Source organism: Liolophura sinensis, chromosome 7 (genome assembly GCF_032854445.1).
Source record: "Liolophura sinensis isolate JHLJ2023 chromosome 7, CUHK_Ljap_v2, whole genome shotgun sequence".
NCBI classification, from domain to species: domain Eukaryota; kingdom Metazoa; phylum Mollusca; class Polyplacophora; order Chitonida; family Chitonidae; genus Liolophura; species Liolophura sinensis.
Genome location: NC_088301.1, coordinates 53142409 through 53160375, shown reverse-complemented (window position 1 = coordinate 53160375; position 17967 = coordinate 53142409). Strand labels below are relative to the sequence as shown.

General features: G+C 36.0%; 1 protein-coding gene across 5 annotated transcripts in view; it reads right to left on the bottom strand.

Annotated features, from left to right (window-relative positions):
* LOC135469621 (uncharacterized) overlaps positions 1-17967 on the bottom strand; it is a 54609-nt gene that overhangs the window by 33300 nt on the left and 3342 nt on the right. For 4 of the 5 annotated variants that reach the window (XM_064748132.1, XM_064748134.1, XM_064748136.1 and 1 more), the window contains 2 exons: positions 10736-10792; positions 261-329 (listed from right to left, as the gene is read on the bottom strand). The gene's annotated coding sequence lies outside the window, so the exon portion shown is untranslated. Of the gene's footprint in view, positions 1-260; positions 330-10735; positions 10793-15889; positions 16656-17967 lie in introns of those variants that run through there. The other variant, XM_064748135.1, reaches the window with a different exon arrangement.

The following is a 17967-nucleotide window of genomic DNA, read 5'->3' as shown; positions in this document are numbered from 1 at the left end:
GCTCCTCTCCGGCCGTAAGTGGGAAGGTCTGCCAGCAACCTGCAGATGGTCATGGGTTTCCTCCGGGCTCTGCCCGGTTTCCACCCACCATAATGATGGCCGTCGTCGTATAAGTGAAATATTCTTGAGTACGGCGTAAAACACCAATCAAATAAATAAATAAATAAACAATTATCTATTAAGATACATGTACCGTATTAATGTTTGTGGAGCTGTTGTGCTTAGTGCCTGTAAGGGAAGAGGTATACTTGTAAACTTACCCTTGGAGTTTTGGGCTTCTTCACTGGCTGGATATCACAGTCATCAGATTTGCAACGAAGTTCAACTGTCTGTGAAAACAAAGATGTTTATAAGTACATGTAATTATCCATCAAAACATGTAGCTGTCCATTCAATACATTTCCACATTTTTATTGCACAATATAGAAACCATAATCCATGAAGTTTTTGGTTTACACGGCACTAGTACATAAAGTTCCAATAGAAAACCATGTGTACTACTGTGTATAAAGCTGTTCAAATATTCTCATCCATAACTGACAACACCGAAATGGTTGTTAAACAAAAAATAATGATTAAAAGAAAGTAAAAGGTACATACACATATACATGGATGTATATGCACAGGTATGCTATCATAAAAGGACATCTAAAAACGCTTTTGCCACCTTTCATTTAATCAAACAATGCAAATACATGTACCTGCAAGAAAATCTGAACTCATCACCTCCAAATCTTTGATAAGGTAGAACTCCATATTCAAAAAGTCATATTTTGTGCAATGAGTTTATGAACTTTTTCATATATGTACATCTACAGGTGCAAGAACTTTCTTTAATTTTCTTTAAACCTACAACAACTCAACATTACATGTATCTTGGCATGCAGGTTCAAAGCTACAGAGGAAAGCAACAAGGTAAGCTGGTCAGAAGGCTGCAGTATACTGACAATCACAGAAAATATATAATGTTAGACACACTTCAGGTATTAAAGTCTTTTAAAATTAAAGTAGAATTCAGAACTCAGGTAATACATAAAAATTTAATTACAGTGTATGATACATAAAAATTATTACAAAGAAACATCACATTGATGACTTATAATCACTCTACTTCATCCAGGAATACCACTGACCAGTGATGTCTATCTTAATTGTTATTAACATCCCTGCACTTTTTTTTACCTAATCTGCTTAAGTCATAGTTTTAAGGGATGTATAAGATTCTACTTTTTATGCCTTTACATGAACACTTTGAACAAATTGGTATTAGACAAGGCTATAGAGGCCAGGTTTAATTTTGTATGTGTGATCATTTTCCAACTGTCTCACTCTCGTTGTTGCTATAGTTTCACTCTCCCTTGCTGTAGTCTTTTGTATTAGATTCCAGATTTTCTATAGTACAAAAGGTAAATGTTACAAAGAATGTAAGTATGTACATGTTTTGTCAAACCATCTGATAAAAGTTTTGAATCTGGAAAAATCAAAACAGAATTTATTTAATTGAGCAACTACATTATACATTAGATACTTACACTATTTGTGGTATTAATGTAATGAGAAATTGATTCTACAGTTTTTGCAAAAATGATTTTTTTGAAATATAAGTTTCTTTATATTTATATTATGAAGATAAAAAATTGATGTCAGGCAGTAGGCCAAGAGTATAGGACTCATACAAAATAAGGATAGATTATCCTTTCAACATAAAAATTTAACACTGAATTTACTTGGGTTTCATATCCATGATTATGATCGACCTTAACAGCAATATGAAAAACACCTTTCAGTCATCAGAGTAAAACTACACGCATAAGACAAGATGAACAATATTATCTTTACAAATACTTGCAGATGTATGTCATTTATAATAGTCTCACACACTTCCACAGATCTGCTGAAACAAGCAAAATCAAGGTTCAATGCAGTACAATTCAATCAAGCCATATGTTTTTCTAGGCATTCCTTAGTAATAAGTCTAGAAGATTTCACTGACTTAAAAGAAACACGTGTATTCGCCACATGCGAGCTTAATACATGTATATACAAAAGTAAGACGATAAAACTGCATGTAGCTTGCCGTCCATCAAAAATATTTACTGTAGTACTAGGAAGTCATAATGGCATAGTTAAACCAGGTGCTTTACCAGGTTTTCTTTAGTAATAAAATCAAGAAAGTGGTAACAATACTGAAAAACACATATTCCACATGTGACCTTTTCTAAAAAAAATTAGTTAATAAATCTGTACCTAACACTGCACAAAAATGAAAGACATATTTTACCTACATGTACATGTAGCATATGATTCACTTTCACCAGTTTAAAGTTACATCAAGTCTAGTTTTTAGGACCTATGATCTAAAAAAACCCAAATTACCTTGCTTCAGATATATCCCAAGCTGCTACTTTTCTCATAGATGTAGCATATGAATGCACATCAGAAGGATAACCTGGTAGGTTAAAGCCTGGTGTAACTGCACATAGCACAGGAGGCATGGTGCTTCTAAACGATCAACCTATACACAGTAGTGTCTGACTAGTTCGCAAGTTTTAATCACTTATGATGGAAGTCTGAGACAACATGTTCTCAAATACATTAAGCGTGACAATTGGCAAAGTTTGGACAAATCAAAATGACCGGACAGTCATGATGCTGTTTACGAGCCCAACTAAGAACCTGTGAACCCAAGACAGGGTAAAACCTTGCACATGCTTGGACATGTGACTGCATCAAACAGAAGCTGGCAGAACGCCACATGCCCAAGCACACAATGTCCTGTGTCATAGGAGCAAAGGGGCGCCTTATGCAAACGTCTTGTAACGAAATCGTCGATAAAGTATGTCGGTAGTGACACTGAAACTTGCAGCAGCAGTGACCTTTTCACACATGAGTAACACAAAAATATTTGCACAGGAAGCATGGCACTCTTCGTAATACACACCTTGTCTTTAGAGGAGACATTTGCACTGAGTGGTCAGCCCCATTTAGCAATTTCTGAAGTGTCTAATATAAGGCCACTATGATACCCGTGTATGGGTTACATCATACAGGCAGACAGTATCCTTTGTTTCCAACACGTGATTACATCGGCTGACAACTATGTTTCTTCCTTTCTTCATGCCTTTCATTCAGTTTATGGATACATTTTATTTTAAGCGTTTTAGAGAAGTAACAGTTTCCCATTGATTTAATTAAAATTCAGAGTTAATTAACCTGTTTTCCACGTTGGTGACCATGCACACTTTTAATAGTTGGTGGTACTGTACATATGCTTATGTCATCTTTAAATTGGATTGATACTACTATGTTGCATGAGACGGTGACCCTAACAATCTGTATACCCTTTAGTAAGTTCCCCTGAAGAACAAAGTCAGGGCCATATCCAGGGCCATCTTTGTTATGGAATATATTTCGGATCTCAAACTGTTGGGCATTCAAACAAATCAAGCTGTATTAAATCAAGTAATTAAAAGCTACGTTAAGTTTTCAAACAAATTTCTTTCATTTACAAGCATAAAAGCTCTTAGAAAGCACCATTTTCCATTGAATTTTCTAAATTTGTTGCACAGTCAGATTGTCAGCTTTAAAGTTTAGGATCAGAATCTTCAATTTTTTTAGATGTGGCCCTCTAAGTTAACTGTGAAATAATTATAGGGATCCATGCCGTCCTGGCAGGAAACCTATTGAATTTTTTTTCCCAATCCCATGCACCAACATCTTCAAACTGCTAAATGTAGAGAATCAAAATCAACATGCAGTAACTCTATCAGCCATGTGAGAAATTGTATGATTTAATAAGAACAGTGACAGATTCATACAGTATTAGAACTGCAGACCTTTGTCCCTAGCACTCAACACAGTTTTCCATATTTACGATCATGTTCACTTCTGTAAAAGTATTTTTGGACATGTTAACATTATAGAGTATACATATAAACAGCCTAGCAGCCATCCTTAAAAGCAAACACAAAAATTATGCAAAATTCCAATAAAAGAGCATTTGAAAACACTTTTGTATGGTGGTTATTTGGGACCACCTTTTGGTATATATTGTCTGAATTATAATGGGATTATAATAAGGATGTGATGCATGTTTAACAAATGTATTTGAATGTAAATTTGTTGCTTATACCTAAACACATGCAAATAATCTAAATAATATGATAATGATATTTGTTAATATATTAAAACTATAAATATGATTGACATTCTGGTTGAACATCATTGCTAAGTTCAAAGACTAAATCTGAACACAAATAAATCTTACACAATCATTAAATCCTCATACAGAGCATCATTAGGCAAAGAAAATATATATCGATGTTTGGTACAAAACACCTGCAACACTAAAGTTATTTTCAAATTTCCTTTCCTCTTTATAAAAAAACTTATTAACCATATTAACAAAATAACTTTTTCACACTCTTATCTAAGTTCACTTGATTCTGAAGTTTACTTTAGCTTTAAAAATATGTTTGTATAGTGTAACTTGACTGACCTTCTAAAATCAGACATTATTTAGTTTTTACTGGGATTTTTCCTTTTTCCATAATAATTTCTTTAAAATTCATACCTTCACCAGCCAGAGTAAAACAAACCCTATTATTTGACAACGGGTTCTGGTTACATCCAACAAAGAAATTTTTACAGACGGCTGTACCTATATCATTTGTCACCTGTCTCAACTGTCACTAGATTTACACCTTAGCCTTATGAGAAGCAATAGTGTTGTCATCTGCTCAACCACGAGGTATGTGTACATGTCAGATCATTTCGCTGCTACTTGTCAAACTTATTTTCCGGCACGAAAAATCTCCATAAAAATTTGTCTTGTATTGATCTATGTAGCTTTTCGCTTTAACTTAGTCAAAAAGAAGTCATCACTTGACAACAAGTACATGTAAAACGCAGTAGCTAAAGTGTGGATTTTTAACTATCAGGACTACATGACAACAAAAAGAACTGTTATAACCTAGTTACAAATGTACGTCTTGTTTTAAAAGAACAGTTTTATCACTCCTAAAGTTAGGAGAGAGAGTTGCAATGCTAAACAGGAGAAGTTCAAACAAACTTGAACATTGAATCATGGATGGTTTCAGTTGACATAACGAGTACATAGCGGCTATAAACTAAAATATTTTTTAAAAATTTATTTGATTGGTGTTTTATGCCATACTCAAGAATATTTCACTTATACGACAGCGGCTGGCATTATAGTGGGAGGAAACCGGGCACAGCCCGGGGCAAAGCCACGACCATCCGCAGGTTAATGAAATATCAGAAACAGAATTAAGCTGCAAGAAATATCACATAAGATTTATTGCATTATTATGTGTTTCTGCTAACAGGCTTTGCAAATTACATGCATAAGTATGATCGGAATGTACATGTATGCCAATGGTCTATGGGTAGTACTTGATGAGAAGTATTTGATGCCATCAGGAACACCTCTGGTCAACAGAGACCAAAAACAGATCTAAATGCAGTAACCAGTAATGTAAGCACTGTTAACCACTGAAAGCATATCCGATGGCTCTTTCCCCACCAGCATTAAAAAAAAAAAAACCTTTGACTGAATGGTCAGTTCATGTGATCCAAATACTTTTTTTGTCCACTTTGTGGAATCATTTTCTGGTGAAGGATGGTGCTAATAAAGACTACCATTTTATGATGGGCTATCTGGACAACTACAATAAGTTAAAGCACAGTATTAAATGTCCCATCATTTTATTATCCACTAAATACATTGCTCTGGTTGTAGCTTTGTTGTGGGTGGATACAAAGACAGACCAACTTAACCCTTCATTTTCCTATTAAGCAAAAATGTAGTAAATGCATCCTGACCAATCCACCTTTTAACAATAGCACACAGAAAGAGTGTTAAAATTTATCTTCAACGACATATCACACCTTACATCCAAAAATTTCTTTCACACCCTCAGAAGGATAAGCTGCTAGTCCGCACATCTGTAGTTTTCCAAGAAATGTTTCTCAGAGAATGAACTGATGAGATCATTATCATAAGGCATGCAGAAACATTTTTGATGAACATTTTTATCATGATGAGAAATTGGGCTGGCGGGTGGCATAATGGTAGTTTCGGTTACTTCTTTACACCTTGTCAGCGATATGACCGAATGCGCAGGGAGCTGTAAACTGAGTCAGTGTCCTTTCTAACTAGTATATTACAGTACACATCTCACAGTTCAGAAGAGAATGGAATGGCACCTCACATTTCAAAACAGAATGGAATGGTAGCTCACAGTTCAGAACAGAATGGAATAGTATCTCACAGTTCAAAACAGAATGGAATGGCACCTCACAGGAACAAAATGAAAATATACCTCACAGTCCAAAGCAGAATGGAAATAGTTCCTCGCAAAGTGAAATGGAACGTAACGGTACCTCATCACAGATCAGAATGAAATGGAACCAGTACCTCAGTCACAGTTCACAACAAAACAGAACAGTATCTCAGTTACAGTTCAGAATAAAATGGAACACTGCCTCAGTCACAGTTCAGAACAAAATGGAACAATAGATCAGAGTCACAATTCAGGACAAAATGGACAGTTCTCAAGAATCATACAGTAGGATCAAGTTAAGGGCTTAGCTCAGACACATCACGATGGCAATGCTTTGAGTTTCTCCTAGAAAGCTGAATGAAAAACTACCACACCACCTTTATTATTGCTGAAGTCGTCATTCGTTGCTAGTTGTAATAACATTAAATCAGAATTCTGAGTCTTCAGCCAGGTCGTGTACATGTAGGTCTCCGGCGTGTTTTGGCGACTGCTAGCTCCACTCCACTCAGCAGTTTCCGGTGTTGGATCAAGGACACAACTCACAAACTTAAAAGGATTAGTGTCCAGATTTAGCCACTGGCCCTAATTAATAAAGATTATAACCTTTTTCAAAAGTATATTACTGGGAGGGCTTCTGAGAACTTTATTTATTTATCTGATCGGTGTTTTATGCCATACTCAAAAGTATTTCAATAATACGACGACAGTCTGCATTGTGGTGGTAGGAAACTGGGCTTCTGAGAAATGTATCAAAGATTTTAAATCCACTAAAAACAACAGATTTACTGCCCTATTCTATCTTCATCGGGCATGGCTTAGTGGGTGACATCATAGATGGCTAACCCAAGTCTGGCTGGCCTAAATGACCTGGGAATTCCTATCAAAACGATGTCATTTTCGATATGGCTTCTAACTACATGTACAAAGAAGCAATTATACTGCCCTGTCAATTTGAACCCATAGTGGACGTTCTGTTGAAGTTTCGATGTATGATACTGATATCTCTGGCCAAATTTCATATTTTTCAGACCTTGAATGATCTTTCTCCAGCCATTTCCAACCGAACTGGCAGTACGGATTGGTAAGTGATAGCTTTATCCTGTGTTACAGTGAACATTTCATGCGTTTATCTTCGGATTTAATATTTATTTACTATTCTTCAGCCACCTGTTTTTACAGAAGACCAAACCATTTGGTGGAGAAATTCATTCTGCTTGTCACTCTTGAAGCTTTTCTTACACTGAACTAAATGATGAAGCTCTGACAGCTTATAAACACTGTACTTGAATGACATAATTCGGCAGATGCTACAGACTGTTGCCTTAAAAAAAGATGCACAAAGTCAGTCTCATTATCTAGTGATTTTAAGTGAAATATTACTAGGATGAACGCACCCTTTCTCAACATTATTTTACAATCAATTTAACAATAAACACAGGGGTAGCTACTTGTAATTATGAAAAAGTTATAAAGCTGGACACCAATCCTTTAGGATGCCCTTCCCATCAAACCATTAGGCCTTACACTATTTCACTATGGCACATTTGGATTTATATGAACGAAACACGTACACTTCACTTGAGTGAGTGAGTGCTTGGGCTTTAACGTCGTACTCAACAATCACTTCACTTGACTTACAAGCATGCCTCAAGTCATATTTGAATAAAGTTCTATCCCTGAGTGATCAGAAATGTGCATTACAAACAAAAAAAATTGCATGCATATCACATGTACTTTTATATGTAAACCGAAGTGAAATCTGGGGCTGGTAAACTGAAACCCTTCATTTTGAGCCCTGAAACGCGACTGAGTTGTAAATTATGGGAAGAAATTTTCTTCCTAGGGAGACAAAGATTGCCAAACACTAACCAATGTACTGCTCCAATTTACCAAAATTAGATTCAGTAATACAGATTTGATCTCCCCACAGCCAAAAGCAAATTCATTTCATCCACTACATTATAGCACATTCATCTTCACAAAATAAATGTAGGTCCGAAAAATCTAACAATGGCATCGTTTAAAACCTTATGTTTAGCAGCTGATAGTCACAGATCCATTGGGCCTACCATTTAATACCACTAGACAGTGTGACTCAGTACTGCTGCATACATCAGTGCACCCTTAGATCAGCTGACCCACGTTTGTGCAGCTAATACCTTATAATCCTTCAAATGCACCGCACAATAACCAGAACCCAAATGTTCTGTGTTTTTCTTTTTTTTTTTTTTTTTTTGAAAGCTTAAGTTAGATGTTCCTTTATACTTTTGCAGGAACAGGGACACTAATTTGCATGTGATTTACACATCACCCTGTATGTCAGTGTCAAAATCACTGCATCTTAAAAGTATGTTAAATTAATAATAATATAATAATACTTTATCAATTGTCACAAAACCAATCTTCCTTGAGTCCCTCATGCATATACACATTCACACAAAGGGTTATTTACAAAGTCTAAACAGTATATATAAAATACAAATGAACCTGATATGAGATAATGAAAGACTATATACAAAGTAATGCATTATAGACAATTTCATACTTACTAATCAACAGAGGCATAATTTGACATGATAAACATTTCCTTTTTTTTTTTTTTTTTGAAAACCTTGAAAACCTTTGAAAATATTATGTGATATTTTAACATGTATAGGTAGTCTGCTCTACAATGTCACCCCATAATATCTAAAAGAATTTTTAATGGCATTGGCTCTAGGCTTTGGAGGGATGAGCTTCATAGAGGTTCTACACTGAAGGTTAGTGTGATAGAAAGTTGCAGTGTAGGTAAACAGGCTGATAAGGTAGCTTGGGGTTAGTCCATTTAGGCGTTTAAACCTTAGTACAGCTTTGCGCAACCTTTCATATATTGTCGTCCATTTTAAGATTCTGAACGGTTCTTGACGTATATTGTGCATGTAAATAATCCGTGCTGCATGTTTCTGGGGGAAATGTAACATACATTCAAGTGACTCTTTACAGCCACTGCCTCATACTGTGCAACAGTAATCCAACAATGGTTGTACACCAGCATTATAAAACAAATTTCTGGCATGGTGTGATAAATATTTTTTGATCTTTTGTAACAATTCGAGCTTGGATGATATAAGTTTATACTGATTCTCAATTTGTTTCTCCCATGACAACTATCATCAAATGTTACACCTGGAAGCTTTGTATACTTAAAGGAGAAGAAAATTTTAATATCAATCAAATACTATTCAAAAGATTATGCATTTCCTCGCAGGTGCATGTCATAAAAACAATTCTAATATGTACCTTAAGTTGATAAATAATAAACAAAAGTCAGCGCCAAAATCCACTGTGGGCGACTCCATTTTGCCAAAGAACTAGTCCTGAAGTTTTCTGTGTTAGGAGGAGAATTGCCGTTGGAAACCGTCGAAGTGCAGTTCGTACATTTCCGGAAGAACTCTTCTTCCCAGAAAGTAGCAAACAGTACATTTCGTTTTCCGCTTGACGATCGGGAAACGGGAATGTTAGACGTAGGTTCCGAGTTTACACGAACAAGCCAGCAGTTTTAGTGACTCTCAATGGCTGAGAGGCAACACACCCCCAGCATAAATTACATGGCGTTAAAGATGGAGGATGCCATGGACTCAGCGATTTAGGCCAGCTTTGCTGTGTTCAGACTTTAGGTGTATGGCACGAAAAATCGCAAAATTATGAAACAGGCACCACCAGATAGATAAAAATGTGCTCTTTTCAGCCTATGGCGTAATTGTTTTAAGTTTTCTTCTCCTTTAACATTTTCAATTTCTTTCCGTTAATTTCTAGGTGGAGCTTCCTCTCCAACTTAGCTACATGTATACACTGCCACGAACCAACAGTTATGCATTTTGTCTTATCAAGGTTGATTGCCATGTCTTTATCGTTGCACCAAATGATATTTATGAACATAGTTTGAGTTACTTTCCAAAATTAAAAAAAAAAAAAAAGCATTATAACAGTTACTATAGTTCAGTTGCCTCATAAGGAAACAAACGTTTTCTACTGTTTCCATTTAAGCCTGACAACACGCTTTCAAAGTTTATTTCTACATAGTGCGGACCAGGCTAACAGGCTTCATTATACTGATATCAAACTGTCCTTTCTTAATGATAATATGATGTAAATGCTAATTGCCATACATCATGTTTCAGACATCCAACTTCTGCTTGTTACACGATAACATGTGTATTCGGTAAATCCTTCTGTACTTATCTCAAATGCTTTAGGTTTGGTGATAGTCAAGTTTTGACCTCTCCAACCTAATAGATGTAAATATATACCAGCTGAGAACCACAAGTCAATGTAGGGAGTGGCAGGTCTACACGTAGGTCTGAGTGTAGTAAGGAAGAACTTAGGAACAAAGGAACACAATGCAGCTGGTACTTCAACACCATCGTATGTGTAATGTTACATATACTTACTTTGCACGATGTTCCCAGAAGTTAATATTCCTATCACACTGTGAATCACTGCAATGTCTGAAACAGGAAAAAAAAGTATATGTGTTAGTATATCACAAAGCAGAAAATATCACTATAAGGATGCCAGTTGAAAACGTTCATTTGAAAAAGTTTAAGTTGATTGGTGGTTTTATTACTGTAACATAACTTTAAAATCAGTAAATTAGTGCAAAGACCATAAATCTCATGTTAGACTCCCTTTTGCACACATGTGCAGTAACTCTTGTCTGATGACGTACATGGAACAGACAAGTCTATTTATAGAATGGGATACTTTTTCCATTGACAAGAAACAATGGGTAGGATGCCTCAAGCCAGGTGTCCCACAACAACTTCTTGTGCCAAAATTACTTTTAATTCCTTCTTTAGCAATACTATTGTGACTATCATAACATCACAGGAAGGATATATATACATATACATATGAAACTAGTGTGTGGCAGACCATATGAAAACAAAGACCGGCAGTATTGTTAATTCTCGTTTCCGTAACAGTAAAATTCAATGTCAAAGTTTACAAGCACATCCAGTACCTCTGGATGTTACGCCATTCAAACGAGTGATATGATAACCCACTTGGTTGCGCCTGGTGTGTCTGACGCGTACACCGGGATCTTCCAATGCTATATGTGCTTCATGTAGGTGTGAAAGTGTTAACATGACTCTTATTTAATTACTTTTTACCCGCATTAACCCGCATTTTGAGGAGGGATATAGAATAGAAATTATGCTCCTGCTATAGGCAACTTGTGTGTACATCTTGTGCCAGTTACCTGAAGATGGCTGTGGCTTTCCCCCTGAACTCCACTTGGTTTTCTCCAACCATAATGCTGCCTACCGTCGCATCAGTGAAATAATCTTCACTATGGCATAAAACACCAATCAAATAAATAAATAATCTTGTCCACACCTGTAGCAAGAACATTATTTCTCAAAGATCTTCATTTCTATTAAAAGCTTTCTTGGATACCCTTGATTTAAACATTAGAATTCCACACATGTAACTGATGGTCAGTTTTATCAGCTGCGTATTTTAAACTTGATGCATCAATGAAGTTATAGGTTTCTTTCATTTGGCTGTTTACAACATTCTTGTGATGTGCTTCATACAACGTGTATTAATAAACATAAATGACAATTATAACTGACTGATTGATTGGTGTTTAGCAGTGTTCCCAAGAACATAAATTATACATGTAGAAGGACCAATATTTTAGAGAATATATGAAAATACACACTTCAAAAATCCAAGAAAAGAATATTGTTAATCATAGAATATTGTTCATCACACATGTGCATGTAGTCAGACAAGTAAATCTTGATGACTGTAAAAAAGTACTGAATCATATTAGCAGCAATAAAAAAAATAAAAACCACAAAAAAATGACCTACATAAAAGAAATTCTCATTTTGTTACTTGATCAAACACTGATTATCTAATATATTGAATTACAAAAATGCATAGAGTTACAAGGTATCTACGGAGCCTCTAGGTAAATTCTGGTACATGTTCATTGTTGTTGCCAGAACTGAATGTGCCTGCAGGGGAGACAACTCTTATACAAGAAATATTGATCTGTATAAATTAATTATTTATTTATCTACTTGATTGTTGCTTAACGCCGTAAAGAAGTTGAGGGTCATCAGCATTGCGGTGGGAAGAGACCGGGCACAGCCCGAGAGAAACCCACAACCACCTGTAGGCTGTTGGCAGTCTTTCCCGCTTACCGCCAGAAAGAAAGCCACCATGAGCTGGATTTGAACTCACAGCGACCGCATTGATGAGAGGATCCTGGCTACCCAACTGAGCCACAGAGGCCCTGTATAAATTAAAGTTTAACTGCTACATCCTCTTGCAGTTATCAAAGCATTTGACTGTCTTATTATCTTATCTCTTCACATATGTGAAATAGTATCTTAGCTTCTTTCTGAAACTTGTTTCAGTTTAAAAGCCTCCACACCAAACATATTTAAAATGATGTAAAACAGAAAAATTTCACTTAGATTGCTTTACATGTTAGCTCTATTCTGCATTTACATAATATCACAACGATTCTAAAGACAACTGCCATAATTTAGTTTAAGCCATTTGCCAGGACATAACAAAATACAGAATGAGTAGAGGCTTCTTTTGTAGTCAGTCAACTCGTTTGCCCATTTGTACCACATGTTCATGAATCAAACGCTCCATACCCCTTCACTTTTATCAAAGATCCTCAAGATGTTCACTTTAACCCTTTCCAAACCCTTTGGGCAGTCCAAGTGGTATTTCTGCTAGTTCTTCATCTTTTCTTTTTTTATCAAACTCATTATACAGATCAATATACAATACTTGCATGTATTGTAACTCACTGACAAGAGGTGAATAATTAATGGGGAGGTGACATATTTTTTTTGAATAACAAGGTCGTATGTATAAAATGAAATAAATAACAAAATTTTTTTAAAAATGTAAGAACCTATGGGCCCTGAACCTACTTTTTCAAAATACAGACACAGCCATGAACTCCTCGGCATACATGTACCACTGTACCTATAGACTACCTTAGCAACAACTTCAAACATGCCACGTTAAATATTCTTTGCCCTTACAGAAATTATACAGGGACGCAACTGATGTACAAGCCCAGGTAAAAGCTGCAAAAGCATTACACAGCCAAGGGAGGTAACTCTCGAAGACAAAATTGAAATTACATGCTTAACAGTAAAAACACACTTTCTGTTCTCTAGGTAAGCATTCATCAGTGGTCACCATGCATCAGATATGACATCAATGTCTAGTATATAGCCAATTGGCTCCACCTCCTCCTATATCATCAAAAAGCTACATTTACTGCATGCAAAAAGTAAAACTGAATGAAATATTATAGGCCTTTCATCTGCTAGCAATCTGCAGATGGTCGTGGGTTCCCCTCGGTCAGAGAGCAGGGTTTCCACCACCATAAAGCTGGCCGTCATCATATCAGTGAAATATTCTTGAGTTTGATGTAAAAACAACAACCAAATAAATGAATCAATCAATCCATACTGGCGCCGAGCTTTCTGGAGCAATGTGAGACTGACAGGCTAGGGAAAAAGACCAGTGCAAAATGCAGTAAAAACACATTTTTGATCTGGTGTCTCAGACAGTACCAGTAAGTATAGCATGTGAATGCATGCAATGCTCAGATAATGCATTCACTTTTGCTCCAAAATAATGGATATAAAAAACATACTGCTTGAAGATTTTCAATCCACTATTAATGAAGAACAGGTACTTTCATACAATAGGTGTCCAAGCAAATACTAACCCTACTGACTGGTCCTCATTTTACAGCACTCTGACACACCTTTAATCCCTTGTGATACATTTTGTCTTCATATCCGACGAAATGATCTTGTTTCTAGACCATTTTTTTTTCATCTATTCTTGCTAAATTTAGACAAGAGAATACATCTATTTTGTGCATATGCATGGATTTTTTTCTGCATGTTACAGATGTGTCTGAAGTACAACACAATGTTCCAGTTTTGTGCAATATTGCCCAGACCATCTACATGAGGAAGCTTAATATCACTACAGCATATGTCGCAAAATCAATGTATACTACAATGTCAAATGACATATACTCTGGTGAAACTATTTAGAAAACATCAGTCCTTTCTCATACAGAGGAGTATATCCGTATCTTCCCATCAGAATATACTACAACTTCACTTGTTTCCAAAAATGCTTATATCTTCGTACAAAGCTCGTATTGTTGCTGGGTCAAGAAGCTGTAACACCACACTTGTGTCTATTCTCTTAACAAAGGCACTACAAGAAGTGCAGTCATATTGGAAAAAGTATTGGCCACAGGATCAAGAAGCAATCTTAAACTTTACAATCACTGTAAAATTGTTATTTCTTGAGGAACAAGCTTAAAATATTGCTTGACAATGTAAATTCTGGTTATGTTATTGTAAAACAAATTTCAGGTAAAATAATAGAAAAGAACACACCAAGATTAATGATTGAACAACACAATGTTCCAGTTTTTTGCAATCTTGCTTAGATCATCTACATCAGAGCATAGAAAATGTTGACTACCACCGAGACCATACCAGTGAAGAGATCAGTTAATCCATTAACCTTACCATAAGGTAATTTTTTCTGTACCAGGCTCAAAACACTGACTGCTAGTTATCAGCTATGTATAGGGGGAAGAAAACTGCAGAACAGCCTGTTAGAAATCAAAGTGTGTATTTTGAAAGGGGTGGAAAATGGAGGGCTTCCACAATAAAGCTTTAACAGTGCATCCAGAAGTAGGATTTGAACAAACATGTAAAAGATGTACAGTTCAATGCACCAGATATGAAATCAAACAAGCACAAACATATGTATATATGTATTTGGACATTGACGCATGTCACCACTATATCAGTATTTTCTAGCTAGTGCACTGCACTTTAAACTATTATCAAAGCAGGTAACGGTCAATGATAAAATTCTGCATAGTGCACCAAGTCTTCCAGAGAACACTCAACCTACTTTTAGCACTCTGGCTAGTACAGTGAAAATTGTAAACAAATTCTGATTATCTTGATATGACCTACATATATGTAAACAGAGGGTTTTGGTCCTAGCTACCATGACCTGGGATCACTATGAACTAAATATATTTGAAACTAAAAAGAATACAAAACAATTAAATAATCACAGTAAAATAAAACTGTGGGCCTACTTTACAAGTACAGAATGGTATAGTCATTGATGTTATTAGCATATGCCATGCAGTTTATGCAGCTATTTGGAAGAGTAAATACGAACAAGAAGGTCATGAATTGAGCAGTCTAGACTTCTATATTACTTTCACAGATCCCACGATATATACCACGTGCCATGTAAGTCAAATGTAATATACAGCTTTCATAGTTTTAGTTGTTCAGTTTGTTGATGTTGCATTACTTTCTTCCCCCAGTCTTACTCAGAGTAGCACCAAGACAGTCCCTGAATGTGCACCACATATTTGAAACTGAGCAATATTAAGTTTTTTTTCTTAAATTATCCTGCACCAGATTTTTGACGATACAAACAAGCATATATGCAGACAGATCTATACAATATTAGTACGACAAACTCGAATAGTCACCAACCTTTCCTCTGACAGAAGCCGTGACACAGGCTCAACCCTTAGCCCAGGGTCCATGGTCGCAAAAGGAAGACTTCTGTCCTGCAGGTTATTTAACTTCAAATATTTGTTCCAAAATTTCGGCCACAGCCTTCACAGTAAACACGGAATATGATAGAGTCCTCATCACTGGCCGGCCATATACTCAATGCTTGTAGCGCTAGTCATGCTTTCCTTCACGTGCCGTCGGGGTCTTCGTTGTGACGTCACATGTCAGATTCACTAAGCTCACGCGACTGAAAGCATGGCAAAACGAACAGAAACTGGTTCCCGATTCAACATCACCTTCGGAAACCATTTATTAGTCTGGAAGACTCCTGTATGCAGTCAGTACGAGGTCATTCGACATAAAAAGATTGGAGTGAAGGTGAAACCGTGTAATCGCATGTCATTCTAATGTATGTTGGACTTGGCTGCCAATTTCAGAATAGACCTTCTCATATTTAATACGCCCTTAAAAAAATCTAAGACATAATAAACCGTGATCTGTAAATTAAATGTAGGCCTATATATGTCAGGCTATATGGCAATTGACTGGTGGTACTGCGAACTTTTAGCAAGGCAAAAGTGCATACGTGTTGTAACTCATGCTGCCTATATTTACTAATTTACGGCCATGGTCAAGTGCATTCCATGGAATGGCTTTATAAATTAAGATTTCAAACAACAGATGCGAATTATGATACATGTTTATGTATACATACATATTTTTTATCAATGAATGCGTGTATATTTATTGTTACATGTGTATATTTCATTATTTGATATTCATGCAAGACATCACTGGATGATACAGACGTGGTTGAATGGAGACTGCGGCAATTTTGCTGAATTGTTTGCAACACTCAACAACTTTGTATATTATCCATAAATTCCCTGTCCATGGCCAGAACTGAACCCCCACATCCTCTGAATGAAAGGTAGGTGGGCTTATAACTAGTCCTTTAAATGTAGGCCCCTACGCATGCTTGGAGCTGTTAATCACCAGCCTTTACTTGCCCTTTCACTGAAACATGTCATGAATGGTAACCTTAATCATTTAAATAATGATAATCAATATACAGTCTGCTTCTGACTGTGAGGGGTCCGAAGTATAGAGAGCCGAGAAACAAAAGAGAGCTAATTGAATTTAGAAAATTATCTTCTTGGCACTGCAAAAAATGGTCTAAACAGGAGAAGATAGAACCTTCAGTCCTTGACACTTGGCTTGAGCCAGTAAAGAAGCAATCTATCATGTATCAGTGCTATGTTCTTGTGTAACACCATGATCCTGCGAAAGGTACTAGATGATCTTCGGAGAAAATATGTTAATTATTGTTCCTGTGGATAAAACTCCTTTAGTATTATATTTGTCTGCAAGACATATCGCTGTCAAATTCTTGTATAGAAGAGCTTAATATCACATCAACATTTGCCGCAACATCATCGTATACTACAACGACCTATACTCTGGAGAAACTATCTAAAAAACATTGGTCTTTTCTCAAACTTCCAGTCACACCCATATACCAGAACTTTACTGGATTCCAAAAATGCATAAATATTCATTGTGACTGCTCTCTTAACAAATTGATGAATTTTACTACAATTAGGGTTACCATATATTCATGGGCTGTTTTGTTGTTCATCAATTTACTTTCTCATCAATATCATCTGTGTGAAATTCTTAGAATCCATATATTAACAATATACCATTAACAGTGTATAGGTATTCCAAAGGGCACAAATTATGCTTGCTTTGTGCTGACCTATACCTGTTCTCGTATGAATATATATGACTATGTGTATATGCAGAAAATAATAAAGAGTAATCCTCACCAGGCCCGATCTTTCCCTGATCATTCACTGAAGGATATATAGATCTACAAGCTTTAAGCTATCCTTATATAGGAAAGGCTGGTATAAGACATATTTCCGTCTTCACTGGATTTGAACAAAATTACAGATTCAAAATTTTATACTTTACATCCTTTCTTAGTTCTTTGGTGGTTTATGTTGAACGTGATTTTTGGAGTTGTCCTTGCAGTTCTTGACCTGAAATGT